We start from the raw sequence: 14989 nt of genomic DNA on the forward strand, positions 1-14989 counted from the left end.
GGGTTTAAACCCGTAAACATCGAATCCTACGACGGCACAACAGACCCCGCGGTTTGGATTGAAGATTATCTCCTTCACATCCATATGGCCCGCGGCGACGATCTCCATGCCATCAAGTACCTCCCACTCAAGCTTAAAGGACCAGCTCGGCATTGGCTTAACAGCTTGCCCTCAGAGTCAATTGGGTGTTGGGAAGACCTGGAAGCCGCATTCCTCGACAATTTCCAGGGCACGTATGTGCGGCCACCAGACACCGATGACCTAAGCCACATAATTCAGCAGCCAGAGGAATCGGCCAGACAATTCTGGACATGGTTCTTGACAAAGAAAAACCAAATCGTCGACTGTTCGGACGCAGAGGCCCTCACAGCCTTCAAACATAACATCCGCGACGAGTGGCTAGCCCGGCACCTGGGACAGGAAAAGCCGAAATCCATGGCAGCACTCACATCATTAATGACCCGCTTTTGCGTGGGAGAGGATAGCTGGCTAGCTCGCAGCAACAACCTCAATAAAAATTCTGGCAGTCTGGATACTAAGGACCACAATGGTAGGTCACGTCGAAACAAAAACAAACGCCGCATTAATGGCGACGATAAGGAGGATACGGCAGTCAACGCCTGATTCTGAGGCTCTAAACTCGGTCAGCGGAAGAAGCCATTCAAAAGAACCACTCCGGGTCCGTCCAACTTGGACCGAATACTCGACCGCTTATGCCAGATACATGGCACCCCCGAAAAGCCAGCCAATCACACCAACAGAGATTGCTGGGTGTTCAAGCAGGCAGGCAAGTTAATTGCCGAAAATAATGACAAGGGGCTAAACAGTGACGACGAGGAGGAGACCCGACCGCCGAACAATAGAGGACAGAAGGGTTTCCCCCCACAAGTGCGGACGGTGAACATGATTTACGCAACCCATATACCCAAGAGGGAGAGGAAGCGCGCACTAAGGGACGTCTATGCGATGGAGCCAGTCGCCCGAAGTTCAATCCATGGTCCTCTTGTCCGATCACTTTCGATCGAAGAGACCATCCGACCAGCATACGCCATGGCGGATTCGCCGCATTGGTTTTAGACCCAATCGTCGATGGATTTCACCTCACGAGAGTCCTGATGGACGGCGGTAGTAGCCTGAACCTGCTTTATCAGGATACAGTGCGCAAGATGGGCATAGACCCCTCAAGGATTAAACCTACAAAGACAACCTTTAAAGGTGTCATACCAGATGTGGAAGCCAATTGTACGGGCTTAGTCACACTGGAAGTGGTCTTCGGATCCCCGGATAATTTCCGGAGCGAAGAGTTAATCTTCGACATAGTCCCATTTCGCAGCGGCTATCACGCTCTGCTCGGACGAACCGCGTTTGCAAAGTTCAACGCGGTGCCGCATTATGCATACCTCAAGCTCAAGATGCCAGGCCCTCGTGGAGTCATCACGGTCAACGGAAATACGGAACGCTCCCTCCGAACGGAGGAACATACAGCGGCTCTCGCGGCAGAAGTACAGAGCAACCTTTTAAGGCAATTTTCGAGTCCGGCCGTTAAACGGCCGGATACAGCAAAACACGCCCGAAGCAATACCAACCAAGACAACCTGGCACGATCAGAGCACGCGTAGCAATGCGGCCCTAACCCCCGCCCTCGCATGATTGCAAGAACAACCCTCCGCGTACATCATTACGCTTTGGAGATACCATGGGCGCAGGGGAAGGGGCACAATCACAATGGACCCAAAGTGCGGCTCGACCACACCAGGGGCTCGCAAGTGCGCCCCCCTTTTTTATTATTATTTTCCTTCTTTGTATACACAGGACTCCGTTAACCAGAGGCCCTGTCCGGCGGTGAACCTGCCGAACTCACGATGCAACAGCCAGGGAAGAAAGAAGGCTGCGACGAACACTCAGGTGGTCTCAATTACGAGCATTAAATTCGATTATATACACCAAGTCCGCAGCTCATCTCTAGAGGGGGACATGTTTAATTAGTCCAAATCCCTTGCTTACCGCACTATTTGTATCAGTCCGCACTCATAGCAGACTTCCTTTAATAAATAATGCAGCACTTTTCGACTGCAATTACATTACTTTATATATATATATGTTCATTACAGGACATCTTGCACCCGTATATTTTGGTACGGTCTAACACACCAGGGGCTTATGTTCCCCACATTATGGTGTGATAAGTCCGAACACTTTCATAAGTGCGGCACCCCGAACTTATAGCATTATATGAATCGGCTCCGAATCATGTCTTGGGTCAATAGTTGGGTTTGCCCGGCTCCCACGTTTTGGTGCCTTACGTTCTGTTCTGTCGGCTAAGGTGGCACTGGGAGAACCACTGCGATTGCGCCCCGGTTGAGTCGGGCGAGCGCCTCAGTGGAGAAAGCTAAAACTGACCGGCATGATAAGGCGAGAGACTGGTCGCTGTTCGAGAGGTCTTTTCGAGTCCTTAAAGACTCACGCCGCTTCGAGCGAAGTTCCGGATAAATGTCCGATGAAGGCGTGGATAGCGCCCCGGATTCGGTCTTCCGAATACCAGGGGCTTCGCCGAAATTTAAAATTATAGAATTCTATGGCTAAGTGAGAGTGTTCAAGCATTATAAGTCCGGTTGTCTTGTTCGTTGTGTTGAGCGCCTCCCTAGATGGACCCAAAAATGGGAACAAGAGTGCTCAAGTTTATCTCAAACACCCCAACACTCGCGGCTCGGGGGCTGAAGCCAACGACTTGCCATCTCTCAGATTTTATAAACGGCCGCACAGAAGGTAATATTTTAAATTAAACAAGCGTTGCTTAATGCGCATATGAACAAAGTTTTCAGCGCACAGGATAATACATAGCGAGTTTACTCAAAAAATACATCTCTGGGGCATTCATCCGCAATATAGCGGGCTCCCTTCAGGACAGTTTTATAATACATTCGGGCGTACGATACTCCTTGCCCGGTGGCGGCGGGTCAGTGAGAAGCTTCTCCGCATCCAGCCTGCCCCAGTGCACCTTTGTGCGGGCAAGGGCCCGACGAGCACCTTCAATACAGGCGGAGCGCTTGATGACCTCCACCCAGGGGCACGCATCCACCAGCCGCCGCACGAGGCCGAAGTAGCTCCCAGGCATGGCCTATCCAGGCCACAGCCGGACTATAAGGCCCTTCATGGCCTCCTCAGCTACCTTGTGGAGTTCGACCAGCTGCTTCAGCTGGTCGCTTGGGGGCACCGGATGGCCGGCCTCAGCATACTGAGACCAGAAGACCTTCTCCGTCGAGCTCCCCTTCTCGCCACGATAGAATGCGGCGGCATCGGACACACTACGCGGCAGATCTGCAAACGCCCCTGGAGAGCTCCGAATGCGGGTAAGTGTCAGGTAGTTTACATTAACATGCTTGCTTTGCATGAAAAATGCCTTACCCGCCGCTATCTTCTTTACATCTTCAACCTCCTGAAGGGCCTTACGGGCCTCGGCCTTGGCGGACTTGGCACTTTCGAGAGCCGAGGCAAGCTCGGACTCTCGAGTCTTGGAGTCACGCTCCAAGCTCTCATGCTTCTCCATGAGAGCCTGGAGCTCTTGCCGTACTTCCGCCACCTGTGCCTCCTGCTTTTCTCGCTCTGCCCGTTCCGCGGCCGCACTGTGTTCGGCCGCGGACACAGCCTCCTTCAGGGCTGCCACCTCGTTCGTGACCCCTGCAATACCCATATTATCCTTGTTAATTTTATTGCAACCAAAATCCTTTTCTGTAAGGTAACTATTCAAAGTGGTGTTACTCACCTTCTTTGTCCTCGAGCTGCTTCTTGGCATGGCCGAGCTCTTGCTCGGACCGCTCGAGATCCTGCTTCAATGCACCGACCTTCGCAGTCAGTGCGGCAGAGGTCAGCAGCGCAGCCTGCAAACCCATATTGACATATTTTAAGCAACCCTGCGTATATCTTCTTAGATCCTCAGTCCGACTTTTCTTTCCGAACACCGAACTGAGCATCAGGGGCTACTGTCTATGCGGTATTACATTACATAATTATAACTTCTTACCTCAAAGCCTGTTAGAAGGCTGCTGCAGGCTTCCGTCAGCCTGCTCTTGGCGAGCTGAACCTTCTGAATCACCGCACTCATGATAGTGCGGTGTTCTTCCTCGATGGAAGCGCCTTTAAGCGCCTCCAACAAGTTGTTCGGCGCCTCTGGTTGGACGGAGGCCGCCGGTGTCACAGTCTTGCCCTTCTTTCAAAGGGGTCGCCTGCCGGACTCTGGAACCGCTGCAGGTTCCGATGTAGAGTCCGGCGCAAAGTCCGGGAGGCTGCCTGGCGGCGCCTCCGGAGCCTCCTCCTGATGGGTCCCTCTCTGGGATCCCACCTCGGCGTCCTCATCGGCGCGAGGGGTAGAGGCAGTCAGAAGTGAATCCACATCCGACGGGGCCAACGACCCGCTCGATGAAGCGGGGAGATCATCATCGGCCGGACTGCGGACAGTATGCGGCATTAGTAGGACACTAGGTGACGCGAAAGAAATTGCATATCAGGGATCCGGATACTTACGATCTCGCCGGAGGCCTGGCCCTTGAAGGCCACTCCTCCTCGCCAACGATGGTGTTGGCGGAACTGTCCGCAGGAATAGTTCTCCCCCTCTTGGACCCTTCGGCCTCCCCTATTGGGGAAGCCTTCCTCTTCCTCTCTCCCTCCTCCGGGAGAGAGTCTTCTTCCTCCTCCTCGTCTTCGGGGGAGGAGTCCGCCTCGTCGTCGGACGCTTGATTGCGGGAACTCTTTCGAGTCCCCGTGGCCACCTTCTTGGCCTTCTTCTCCGGCACCACGTGCGGTGCCGGAACCAGCAGCCCTGCTAGACGGGCGTTCACTGGGTCTTCTGGCATGGGAGCCGGACAGATGAGCTGCTCGGCCTTCTCCATCCATTCCTGCCAAAGGAAAAAAGAGATTGAAACCCTCTTAGAATCAATCTGTTTACCACAAGTGTCCCGTAAAGGGGTTGAATCACTTACCTCGTCAGCTGGATGCTGCGAGCGAAATCCACGATCTTCCGTCGCGAATGCGGGGGCTTCGGCGCCCTTAAACAGCACCCTCCAGGCGCCTTCATACGTCGTGTCGAAGAGCCCGCTTAGCGCCTGGTGCTGTTCCGGATTGAACTCCCACATATTGAATGCCCGTTCTTGGCATGGGAGAATCCGGCGGATGAGCATGACTTGGACCACGTCGACGAGCCTGAGCTTATTTTTCACCAGCTTCTGGATACAGGCTTGGAGTCCCGTCAGCTCCTTCGGATTGCCCCACAACAAGCCCTTCTCTTTCCAGGAGGTGAGCTGCGTGGGGATGCCAGATCTGAACTCGGGGGCCGCCGCCCACGTGGGTTCGCGCTGCTCGGTGATGTAGAACCACCCCGATTGCCGCCCCTTAACGGAGTCCACGAAGGCCCCTTCGAGCCAAAGGACGTTGGGCAACTTGCCCAACATGGCGCCTCCGCATTCCGCTTGCGTGCCCTTCACAACCTTCGGCTTGACGTTGAAGGTCTTGAGCCACAGGCCGAAGTGGGGCTGGATGCAGAGGAAGGCCTCGCACACGACGATAAACGCCGAGATGTTGAGGATGAAGTTCGGCGCCAGATCGTGGAAATCCAGGCCATAATAGAACATGAGCCCCCGGACGAAAGGGTGCAGTGGAAAGCCCAGTCTGCGGAGGAAGTGGGGAAGGAAGACGACCCTCTCATGGGGCCCGGGGGTAGGGATGAGTTGCCCCTCGTCGGGCAGCCGGTGCGCAATATCGCTGGAAAGGTATCCGGCGTTGCGCAGCTTGGTGATGTGCTCCTCCTTGACGGTGGAAGCCAACCACTTGCCTCCCCCTCCGGACATGGTCGGGGAAGGTTAAGACGAGATGCGCGAGCTTGGGCGTTGGAGCTTGAGTGCGCGGAGGTGGATGAGCAAAGGAGGAAGAAGGCGTGGGTGAAAAGGTGAATCCTTATCCCTTATATAGGCAGGGCGAAGACTATGCGCCCCCACCAGCCTGGTAAAACTCGCTTATCTCCCAAGCACCACCATAAATGGCGCGGTTGGGTTACCCACGTCCGTATTGATGAGAATCCCAGAATAAGGGGAACGCGATCTCTGCTTCGACAAGACGTGCCAAGGAAACCGCTTCGCTAAACGTGTTGAGGTGGTATAATAAAAAAAAGCGATTCAAGTAAAAGCCTGGTAGCGGTGTGATGTCATTCCGCATAATACGTCAGCAGATTGGACTTGTGTACATCTTATTCTCTCTACAGTGGAATGTGGAATTTATTTTGCAGAGCCGGACACTATCCTGGGGTTCATGATCTTCTCTGGATTATTCAAGGGAGGAACCCGCCTTGCAATGCCGAACATTATGCGCGCCGGACTTATCGTCATTGAAGCCTGGTTCAGGGGCTACTGAGGGAGTCCTGGACTAGGGGGTGTCCGGACAGCCGGACTATCATCGTCCGCCGGACTCCAAGACTACGAAGATACAAGATTGAAGACTCCGTCCCGTATCCGGAGGGGACTTTCCTTGGCGTGGAAGGCAAGCTTGGCAATACGGATATGTAGATCTCCTACCATTGTAACCGACTCTATGTAACCCTAGCCTCCTCCAGTGTCTATATAAACCGGAGGGCTTTAGTCCGTAGGACACAACATACATCACAACAATCATACCATAGGCTAGCTTTAGGGTTTAGCCTCCTTGATCTCGTGGTAGATCCACTCTTGTACTACCAATATCATCAATATTAATCAAGCAGGACGTAGGGTTTTACCTCCATCAAGAGGGCCCGAACCTGGGTAAAACATCGTGTCCCTTGTCTCCTGTTACCATCCGCCTAGACGCACAGTTCGGGACCCCCTACCCGAGATCCGCCGGTTTTGACACCGACAGGGGGGGACAGGGGAGGAGGGCCGGCGCGGGGAAGGGCGGCCGACGGAGGAAGAGGGCCCGCGCGAGGGAGGGCGTCTGGAGTAGGGCGTGGGGGTGGCGGCCGAATCGGGGGATTGAGGGATTCAATCCGTGAGTGTGAGCGTGTGAGTGTGAGTGAGTGAAAGGGGAGGGGCACGCGGGCCGGCACGGGGGAAGCAGAGGTGGGCATAGCGGCAGCGCGGCGGAGGAGCTCCAGCGCTATAGCTAAAGCTGCAACAATGGGCTGAGAGCATGGCCCATCAACAGCAGCGCTGGCCGGGATATCCCACGCTACTGCTAACATGCGCTTGCAGCGCTGGTGTTGTCAGACGCTACTGCTAAATAACAGTAGCGTGGGTCTTTTGCCAATGCTACTGCTAAATGTCTACCTATAAGCATTTTCCTAGTAGTGTCTGTTTGGATGTCTGTATTGAAGAGCTTCGTATTGAATTGGTTGCAATACCAATTCAACAAGGAAACTGAAATGAGAATGAATATGAATTCGCCTGTTTGGTTGTTCACTGAATTGGCTTATGGAATCTCATAGAGGTTTCAATACAAATCTTGTTTGGATGACAAACTATGGAATTGTATATTTACATGAGTATGAAGATTATGCTTTGTTCTTTATGACTCAATGTTTTAAATACAATCTAGAAAAAATGATTATATAACAATAAAAATGACAAAAAAATATACAGTCTGTGGCTTATGCTTTGCTCTTCGTGTATCAAAATGAATTTTGCACAACAAATTGGAGTAAAAGCTTATGTATTGTTTACTTCACAAATCACAAGTTTCATATCATCAATACATTTTTTTGGAATCACAATACAACTGAGCTAGTGAATGAGGAGAAATTTAGAGGAAGAAGCAAACTCGATCTGGACCGTCCATCGTCTGCCTTGGCTACAACGAACTGAAAGTGTTGCTTCCTAGTGAATGGGGAGAAGTTGGGAGGATGAAGCAGACTCAGCTAGCTAGGATCAGAGGACGAAGCAGACCTCGTAGAGCGGTTGGATCTGAGTCCGCGCGCGGTCGTGCTCCTCCCTGTGTCGCGAGCCACCTGCTCAGCCTGCCGTCAGGAGCATCTCCGCCCGCGCCGACGGATGCGGACGTCGGCTGATGGCGCGGATCTAAGGTTGTGAGGAGAAGGTCGGGCATGGCTCCATGGCGCGGATCCAGACGCCGACTGTGGGGAGAATCTCCACCCGCGCGCTGGCTCTGGGCCGCTGTCGCCACCTCCACCTGCTATGGTCTCCGCCACCGCCACCCGCCACTCTGCGATGTTGCGGTTGCCGCCACCGCTGGAGGGAATGGCTGAGAAGGTCGGCCTTGCTCTATGGAGATGATCCATAAGCCACTGCCGCGAGGAACGCCGTGGTTGCTGCTATGGCGGGGGGATGCAGGAGTAGCCATGCGCAGAGGAGCATGACGTGGTGCCGCTGGAGCTTCCTCGCTCCGCCTCTGTTTTCTTTTTCTGGTCGCGGGGGAAAGAGAGGGGTCGAAGCGGTACGTTTTGCGGGTGAGTGCAAATCCAGTGAAATCGGAGCCAGAGGGGTCTGTATTGTGGGAGGGGGGCGTGCGTGAGAGCGAATACGTTGTTGTATCCGGTCCCATTTCCATTTGTTGTTTCAGTGCGCGTCCAAACAGCTGAATTGCCAGTTCGGGAATACCAAATCCAATTCAAGGCTGCAATACATACATCCAAATGCGTGTTAGCAAAATGGTGACATCGTTTACAAATAATGGTAGCACCTCAGCTGGTGCCAGTTGAAAGCACAGGTTTAGGGTTTTGCGTGGGTGGTTGACATCCAGCCTCACGTCTTAATATATAGATGATCACAATTACAATTACATACATATACAAATACATGTACAAGGACAATATACTAGACCCTACTTTACATGCCCCCTCAATTTGAACTACATACAACATTCAGATTGGTTCTAAAACGGTCTAGCATATGTCTAGTAGCGGGTTTAGTAAATACATCCGCTAACTGATCATCTGTAGAAATAAACCCGACTTCCGGTTCACAAGAAACTACTCGTTCTCTCACAAAGTGGAAATCAATCTCAATGTGTTTAGTCCGAGCATGAAACACTGGATTCACCGTCAGGTAAGTTGCCCCTAAGCAATCACACCACAATATAGGAGTGCGCTGCCGTGGGACTCCAAGTTTTGTGAGAACTGAGTCTATCCAAATAGCTTCAGCCGCGCCATTGGCCAATGCCTTATACTCTGCCTCGGTACTTGATCTCAAGACTGTGGGTTGCTTCTTCAAGCTCCAAGATACAAGGCTAGGTCCAACAAATGTAGCAAAACCACCAGTGGAGTGCCTATCATCAACACAGCCTGCCCAGTCTGCATCGGTGAATATACTCACTCTAGTAAATTTGGACTTATGAATCCGTAGTCCCATGTCTAGCATACCTTTGACATATCTTAGAATACGCTTGACTGCTTCCTAATGATCCTCAGTTGGCTGAGACAGGAACTGACACACTTTGTTCACTGCGAAGGAGATATTGCTACGTCTCGAGCTTGCGTTGGTTTTCCCCGAAGAGGAGGGGGTGATGCAGCACAGTAGCGTAAGTATTTCCCTCAGTTTTTGAGAACCAAGGTATCAATCCAATAGGAGGTCACGCGCAAGTCCCTCGTACCTGCACAAAACGATAGCAACTCGCAACCAACGCTTAGGGGTTGTCAATCCCTTCACGGTCACTTACGAGAGTGAGATCTGATAGAGATAATATTTTTGGTATTTTTGGTATAAAGATGCAAAGTAAAAAGTAAAAGGCAAAGCAAGTAAATAAAGTGATGGAGATTGATATGATGAGAATAGACCCGGGGGCCATAGGTTTCACTAGTGGCTTCTCTCAAAAGCATAGATATTCTATGGTGGGTGAACAAATTACTGTTGAGCAATTGATAGCATTGAGCATAGTTATGAGGTTATCTAGATATGATCATGTATATAGCCATCACGTCCGTGACAAGTAGATCGAAACGGTTCTGCATCTACTACTATTACTCCACTCATCGACCGCTATCCAGCATGCATCTAGAGTATTAAGTTAAAAACACAGTAACGCTTTAAGCAAGATGACATGATGTAGAGGAATAAGTTCATGCAATATGATAAATACCCCATCTTGTTATCCTCGATGGCAACAATACAATACGTGCCTTGCAACTCTTTCTGTCACCGAGTAAGGACACCGCAAGATTGAATCCAAAGCCATGCACTTCTCCCATTGCAAGAACTACCAATCTAGTTGGCCAAACCAAACGGATAATTCGAAGAGACTTGCAAAGATAACTCAATCATACATAAAAGAATTCAGAGAAGATTCAAATATTATTCATAGATAAGTTGGATCATAAACCCACAATTCATCGGTCTCAACAAACACACCGCAAAAATAAGATTACATCGAATAGATCTCCACAAGAGAGGGGGAGAACATTGTATTGAGATCCAAAAAGAGAGAAGAAGCCATGTGGCTACTAGCTATGGACCCGAAGGTCTGAAGTAAACTACTCACACTTCATCGGAGGGGCTATGGTGTTGATGTAGAAGCCCTCCGTGGTGGATGCCCCCTCCAGCGGAGCTACGGAACAGGCCCCAAGATGGGATCTCGTGGATACAGAAGGTTGCGGCGGTGGAATTAGGTTTTTGGCTCCCTCTGATCATACGGGGATACGTAGGTATATATAGGAGGAAGGAGTACGTCGGTGGAGCTCTGAGGGGCCCACGAGGTAGGGGGCGCGCCCAGGGGGGAGGGCGCGCCCTCCACCCTCGTGACCTCCTCGGAAGCTTCTTGGAGTAGGGTCCAAGTCTCCTAGATCACGTTCGGTGAGAAGATCACGTTCCCGAAGGTTTCATTCCGTTTGGACTCCGTTTGATATTCTGTTTCTTCGAAACACTGAAATAGGCAAAAAACAGAAATTCTGGGCTGGGCCTCCGGTTAATAGGTTAGTCCCAAAAATAATATAAAAGTGGAAAATAAAGCCCAATATAGTCCAAAACAGTAGATAAAGTAGCATGGAGCAATAAAAAATTATAGATACGTTGGAGATGTATCAGGCATCCCCAAGCTTAATTCCTACTCGTCCTCGAGTAGGTAAATGATAAAAAAAAGAATTTTTGATGCGGAGTGATACTTTGGCATAATTTCAATGTAAATCTTCTTAATCATGGTATGAATATTCAGATCCGAAAGATTCAAGATAAAAGTTCATATTGACATAAAAATAATAATACTTCAAGCATACTAATCAAAGCAATTATGTCTTCTCAAAATAACATGGCCAAAGAAAGTTCATCCCTACAAAATCATATAGTTAGGCTATGCTTCATTTTCGTCACACAAAGATGTTCCCAACTTCTATACCCTCGATGACAAGCCAAGCAATTGTTTCATACTCAAATAATCTCAAACTTTTTCAACCTTCACGCAATACATGAGCGTGAGCCATGGATATAGCATTATGGGTGGAATAGAATATGATGATGGGGATTGTGTGGAGAAGGCAAAAAGGAGAAAGTATCATATTGATGAGGATAATCAACGGGCTATGGAGATGCCCATCAATTGATGTCAACATGATGAGTAGGGATTGCCATGCAACGGATGCACTAGAGCTATGAATGCTCAACAAAAGAAAACTAGTGGGTGTGCATCCAACTTGCTTGCTCATGAAGACCTAGGGCATTTGAGGAAGCCCATCGTAGGAATATACAAGCCAAGTTCTATAATGAAAAATCCCCACTAGTATGAACAAGACAATATATGAGACTCACTATATGAAAAACATGGTGCTACTTTGAAGCACAAATATATGAGACTCACTACATGAAGAACAAGGTGCTACTTTGAAGCACAAGTGTGGTAAAAGGATAGTAACATTGCCCCTTCTCTCTTTTTCTCTCATTTTTTGGGCCCTTTTTTTCATTTGGCCTCTCTTTTTTTTATTTTTTTATTCATCCGGAGTCTCATCCCGACTTGTGGGGGAATCATAGTCTCCATCATCCTTTTCCTCACTGGGGCAATGCTCTAATAATGATGATCATCACACTTTTATTACAATAACTTGATATTACAACTCGAAACTAGAACAAGATATGACTCTATATGAATGCCTCCGGCGGTGTACCGGGATGGTGCAATGAATCAAGAGTGACATGTATGAAAAATAATGCATGGTGGCTTTGCCATAAATACGATGTCAACTACAAGATCATGCAATGGCAATATGACAAAAGTAAAGTATGTCATGATGAACAGAACGGTGGAAAGTTGCATGGCAATATATCTCGGAATGGCTATAGAAATGCCATAACAGGTAGGTATGGTGGCTGTTTTTAGGAAGATATAAGGAGGCTTATGTGTGAAAGAGCGTATCATATCACGGGGTTTGGATGCACCGGCGAAGTTTGCACCAACTCTCAATGTGAGAAAGGGCAATGCACGGTACCGAAGAGGCTAGCAAATGCGGAAAGGTAAAAGTGCGTATAATCCATGGACTCAACATTAGTCAAAAGAACTCATATACTTATTGCAAAAATTTAGAAGCCATCAAAAATCAAGTACTACGCACAATGCTCCTAGGGGGATAGATTGGTAGGAAAATACCATCGCTCGTCCCCGACCGCCACTCATAAGGATGCACAAGCCAGGTACACTTCATGCTTCAAATTTGTTACACAACTTTACCCATACGTGCATGCTACGGGACTTGCAAACTTCAACACAAGTATTTCTCAAATTCACAACTACTCAACTAGCACGACTTTGATATTATTACCTCCATATCTCAAAACAATTATTAAGCATTAAATTTATCTTAGTATTCAACGCACTCAAAAGAAAGTTTCACATATCTTGAATACCAAGTATATTAACATTAAGCAAATTACCATGCTATTAAAGACTCTCAAAATAATCTAAGTGAAGCATGAGAGATCAAGTTTCTTTAAAACTAATCCACCACCGTGCTCAAAAAGATCTAAGTGAAGCACTAGAGCAAAAATTATCACGCTCGAAAAGATATAAGTGAAGCACTATGAGCAAAACTATCAAGCTCAAAAGATATAAGTGAAGCACATAGAGTATTCTAACAATTTTCAATTCATGTATGGCTCTCTCAAAAGGTGTGTATAGCAAGGATGATTGTGGTAGACTAATAAGCAAAGACACAAATAATACAAGACGCTCCAAGCAAAACACATATCATGTTGGTGAATAAAAATATAGCTCCAAGTAAATTACCGATGGAAGTGGACGAAAGAGGGGATGCCTTCCGGGGCATCCCCAAGCTTTGACTTTTTGGTGTCATTGGATTATCTTGGGGGTGCCATGGGCATCCCCAAGCTTAGGCACTTGCCACTCCTTGTTCCATAATCCATCAAAAGAATTCACCCAAAACTTGAAAACTTCACAACACAAAACTCAACAGAAATCTCGTGAACTCCATTAGAGAAAGAAAACAAAAGACTACTTCAAGGTAATGTAATGAACTCATTATTTATTTATATTGTTGTTAAACCTACTGTATTCCAACTTCTCTATGGTTTATAAACTAATTTATTAGCCATATATTCATCAAAATAAGCAAACAACACACGAAAAACAGAATCTGTCAAAAACAGAACAGTCTGTAGTAATCTGTAACTAACGCAAACTTCTGGAACTCTAAAAATTCTACCAAAATAAGAAGTCCTGGAAAATTTGTTTATTGATCAGCAGAAAAAAGAATCAACGTAAAAGCACTCTCCAGTAAAAAAATGGAAGCTAATCTCGTGAGCGCTAAAGTTTCTGTTTTTCAGCAGAATCAAATCAACTATCATCGTAGGTTATCCTATAGGTCCTACTTGGCACAAACACTAATTAAAACATAGAACCACATCCAAACAGAAGGTAGATGGATTGTTTATTCCTAAACAGAAGCAAAAACACAAAACACAAAATAAAATTGGGTTGCCTCCCAACAAGCGCTATCGTTTAACGCCTCTAGCTAGACATTGAGATTATGATGATGCTCACATGAAGATAGGAATTGAAGCGCAAAGAGAGCATCATGGAATACATGACAAACACATCTAAGTATAACATGCTTCCTATGCATAGGCATCTTATAGGCAAACAAATTATCATAACAAGCAAAAAATAGCATATGCAAGGAAGTGGAAAGAAACAATAGCAATCTCAACATAACGAGAGGTGAATTATTATCATGAAAATTTCTACAACCATATTTTCCTCTCTCATAATAATTACATGTGGGATCATAAGCAAATTCAACAAAATAGCTATCACATAAAATATTTTCAACACGATCCACATGCATGCAAAGTTGACACTCTTCCGAAATAGTGGGATTAACATTAACTAAAGTCATGACCTCTCCAAACCCACTTTTATCAAAAATTTCATAAGATTGAATATTCTCCAAATATGTGGGATCTAAAGTTGGCACTCTTCCAAACCCACTTTCAATATTATTGCAAACACTATTATCAATCTCATATTCATCACGGGGATTAAAGAAATTTTTAAGATCATAAGAAGAATCACCCCAATCATGATCATTGCAACAAGTAGAGGACATAGCAAAACTAGCATCCCCAAGCTTAGGGTTTTTCATCTTATTAGCACAATTGACAACAAAAGATTTTATAATAAAATCATTCCAATCATGCTTTTTATTCAAAGATCTATCGTGAGTCACTTCACGGATTTCAGGCAAAACCTTATAAAGATAATCTTGTGCATCCAAATTACTAGGAATTAGTTCATCATAATTGGATCCCTTAAAAAGATTGGCAAGCGGATCAAGATCCATGGACTTTTAGCGAGCAAAGATGCAAGCAAAAAGAAGGTACAAGCAAACATAAGATCGAACAGAAGAAGGGCGAATAAAACGACAAGGGTGAAGTGGGGGAGAGGAAAACGAGAGGCAAATGGCAAATAATGTAATGTGAGAGATAGGGATTGTGATGGGTACTTGGTATGTTGACTTTTTGCGTAAGCCTCCCCGGCAACGGCGCCAGAAATCCTTCTTGCTACTTCTCGAGCTTGCGTT

This window comes from Triticum dicoccoides, chromosome 7B (assembly GCF_002162155.2).
Source record: "Triticum dicoccoides isolate Atlit2015 ecotype Zavitan chromosome 7B, WEW_v2.0, whole genome shotgun sequence".
Taxonomy (NCBI): domain Eukaryota; kingdom Viridiplantae; phylum Streptophyta; class Magnoliopsida; order Poales; family Poaceae; genus Triticum; species Triticum dicoccoides.